This window comes from Glycine soja, chromosome 1, assembly GCF_004193775.1.
Source record: "Glycine soja cultivar W05 chromosome 1, ASM419377v2, whole genome shotgun sequence".
Classification (NCBI taxonomy): Eukaryota; Viridiplantae; Streptophyta; class Magnoliopsida; order Fabales; family Fabaceae; genus Glycine; species Glycine soja.
Genome location: NC_041002.1, coordinates 8909196 through 8913427, shown reverse-complemented (window position 1 = coordinate 8913427; position 4232 = coordinate 8909196).

The window sequence follows — 4232 nt, the reverse complement described above, 5'->3', positions numbered from 1 at the left end:
GATGTTTAGTTCAGTTGTTCTCTACTGAGGATGGAATAATGCTACATAGGATGAATTATATAGCTAGCATGAGTGCTATAGGATGCTAATCATATTTATTAATTAGTGAATCAATTATGTGACAGAGATAGGGGATCGAGTACCTAAGTTAGGAAAAAAAAACACTAATTTTGACACTAAATTTGGAGTGTATACATAGCATTGATTAAAAGAGATAAAAATCGATGAAAGTGATACAGAAAAGAAAGAGAGAAATTAAAAGAATTTATAATAACCCATAATAATAAATTTAAGAATCTAAAATCAAGTTTGAAGTTCACGTGCTAAAAATCTTGTTTCTGAATCTTCGAATTACATATGTCATTATTTGGTATTTCGTAATTGTTTGGTTCGGTTACAAATTAAATTTAAATTAATATATTTCTAAAATTAAATGGAATAATACATTTATGATTTATGTATCATTAATATAGTTGAAACAAAAATTAATTCAAAATTAATTTTACTTAATTTTCAGAATAAAAATTAACAATTAAACTTAAATTTATGATAATTTGTCTGATTTCAATACTTTCCTAGAATTTGAAAGTAAATCCTCGTGCAATTGATTTTGGTACCTATAGATTTAGTACAAATGGGCATTGATTGATAATAATATATTGTGATTCAAAATCCTACCACGCAACACTAAATGCTAGATATATTTTTATTAAGGGTGTGCTTGATTTACTAAAAAATAAAGAATTTGAAAAAAAAATATTTATTCAATGTTTGATTTAAAAAGAGACTGAAGAACAGTAAAAAAAATAAAAAAAAATAAAGAATAATGGACTAGATAAATACTAAAAAAACTTGTAACTCACTAAACATCGATACAATTTTTTGTTCAATGTTTAACAAAAGTAAAAATATAATATTATTTCTATTTTCTGACTACCTTGCTCTCCATTCTTATCGTCCCTAACGCCTACCTCACCATTAACGACCACCTCTATCGTCAACACCTCTCCATGGCCACCCTTGTCAACATCCTTCACTACCACGTCCTCCTCCAGTTCCTCTCCTGGTCCGACCTCCATGCCCTCCCCCCTCTTCGGCAAGCTCATCACCACGCTCCTTCAAACCATTGGTCGTGCCCCGACAACTTCGGCTCCGTGAACCTCACCCGCAACTCCCAATCTGGCGTCATCTCGATCTACTCCCCCGCACCGTATTCCCCCTCCAACACCACCATCCTCTCCTTAAAAAAGAATCGCGACGGCACCGAAAAACCACTGAGCGCCACAGCGTTGTGATAGATCACATTGAACTCCCTCCTCGTCGGCAAGGACACGTTGTCGATGGTGCTAAGCTGGTTGTTTTGGCTCATCATGAACCATGCCGTCGTGGGAGAGAAGATCCTCACGGAGCTAATGGCGATGCTTACTTCTACTCGCGACGGCGATTAATGACACTAGACAGAGGAGGCAGTGGACTTCAAAGAAGTAAAAAAACTTGTTTACTTAAAAGTAGTGTTAGCCAAAACGCTACGTGATAATAAATTTTATGTTAAATAATAAAATAATTTAAAAAGTTTCCAAATCTTGTTCTGTATTTTTTTCTAGTGCAAACCAAACATTGCATAGTACAAAGGGTATTATAATAAAATTTGCATTATTTTGTGTAGTACATAAAAACATCAAATAAGATACAATACAAAATTACTTGTATTATGCATCGACCACCAAACAGCATGCAGTACAAAAAGTTATCCTATGATTCAACTACTTGTTCAGTGTTGTTTTGTCTGTCCTATCCAACTAACTGTTTAGTGTTGTTTTGTTTGTCCTGTCTTTTAAGGAAATCAAACGCACCCTAAGTATTAGGTAAAAAAATATTGTTAAAAATCACATGTGTAGTAATGCATATTTGATTCAAAGTAAATGGTTATTGCTTTATAAATATTTTTTTTTGTTGATCATGATATTAATACGAAATAATCAGAGATCATGAGCACACATAAGGTGAGTATTCTCACCCCCAACACAATTTATACCATACACAAGGACTGGATATGATTCAAACTGACACTTAGTTAAAGGAGACAAGTTGTTACCACTTATGAAAATAATCAATTCTAATTCTACTATTAGTCAAGTAATTAAATGCTAATCAATGACTTTATTTTTTAAAAATTAATGTCTAATTGATCCACAACACTTTCTTTAGTATATATACTAAATTTTAAATCAAAACAATATGAGATTGGTGCTTGTAGATAAACAGGGAAGAATCACATTTATTGCCCACAAAACCAAACTAAAGAAGAGCAAACTTCAGCCTATCAAACCATTGCATTGGGGCTTGTTTTAAACCATAAAGAACCTTGTTTAGTTTGCAAACTAGAGACCTATCCCCAACTTCAAAACTAGGAGGTTGTGTCATGAACACTATTTCCTCAAGTAATCCCTTTAAAAAGGCATTATTCACATCAAGCTAAAACAACTCCTAACCATGTGTGAGAGCAAGAGTGAGAATAAGTTTGATTGTGATAGGCTTCACAATAGGGAAAAATTCTCATGGAAACCGAAATCATGGACTTGGTGAAAGCCCTTTGCCACCAACCAGACTTTAAACTTATTAATGGAGCCATCAACATTATCCTTTACTCTAAAGACCCAGTTGCACCCAATAGCTTGTCTGTTGGAGGGTAAACGGACTAAATCCCAAGTTTTTTTTTCAAAAGAGCATCATACTCTTGTTGCATTACATCAAACCAATTAGAATTCTCAAGGACTTATTTTACAGTCTTAGGTTTAGAATGAGTGAGAAACAATGAGGGATGAAGTCTAGGATTGTGAATCCTAGACTTGGACCAAGTCTGCATAGGATGAGTGTTAATAATTGGTGTAAGATTAGAGACAAAAACAAACTCAGAAGATGATAGAGGTGAGGTAGAGGATTCTAAAGTCTGAGGTTGCAAAGTAGATGACTCAGGAGTGTGAGGGTACGAACTTGAGGACTTAGAATGTTGAGAGACAAAATTTGATACTAAAGGAGAGTTGACAGGAATGGAAGAAAAACCAGGGGGAACACTTGGTGCAGTAGAAGAGTGGGAAGAAGAATGTTGAAATGATTGTGGAGTATGACTAACTAATGGTGGGGTCAGATTTGGACTAAGACTGAAATAGAAGTCAAGACTCTTTATTGTCGGAATAGGGAAACCTATGTTCATTAAACAGAACATCTTTAAAAGTGTAGATTCTACCAGCGAAAGAAAGACATTTTGTAACCTTTGTGTGAAGTGAAGTACCCTAAGAACAGACACTCTTGAGATCTAAAGTCAATTTTGTGTGTATGATAAGGGCCCAACAAGGGAAAGCAAACACAACCAAAGGTCTTAAGAAAATGAAAGTCAGGGTCTTTATTGAACATTTTGATATAATGGATTGCAAAGTTAAGTGAAGTTGTAGGGAATCTATTAATTAGATATACAACAGTGGAAAAGCATAATCCCAAAACTGTAAAGGTAAGGATGCATGATGCAACAAAGTAATGCCCAAGTTAACTATGTGTCTATGCTTTGTTTCAACCACACCATTTTGGTGGTACGTGTGTGGACAAATAAGTCTGTGGGAAATGCCATGAGTGGCTAGAAAAGCAGTGAATGATATATACTCTCATCCTCATTCAAATTAAACACTCTTGATTTTAGCATTAAGTTGTAATTCAATCATGGACTTAAAATTTTGGAAGACGGATAATGCTTTAGCTTTAGATTTTATAAGAAAGATCCAAGTATATCTAGAACCAGCATAAGAAGTTATATGAGAAGGTCCCCATAAATCTATAAAAATAAGTTCCAGAGGAGAGTATACAGAAATAGAAGAGTGAGAAGGAAACATATGAGATTTGCCCATACAACATGATGCACAAAAGTCTAAATCAATTTTATTAGATGAAGAAATTTTACAATGGTTGAAGACTAGCTTCATTACATGACTATTGGGATGACCCAACCTAGCATGCCACAAATTGACATTGGTAGATAACAAAAGTACAAAATTTGAAACAACATTGGAGGCTTTATTTGCAACAGTATCAACTGCACTAGACAAAGAACTAACTATGGCTGAACCAACAAAAGGATCTGAGGAAGACAACAACATAGATAAATGATCTTGAAGCTTGAGATTGTGAAAGGAATAAAGACCATCAACACTAACAACTCCTTGAAGATGGACTCTATTGGT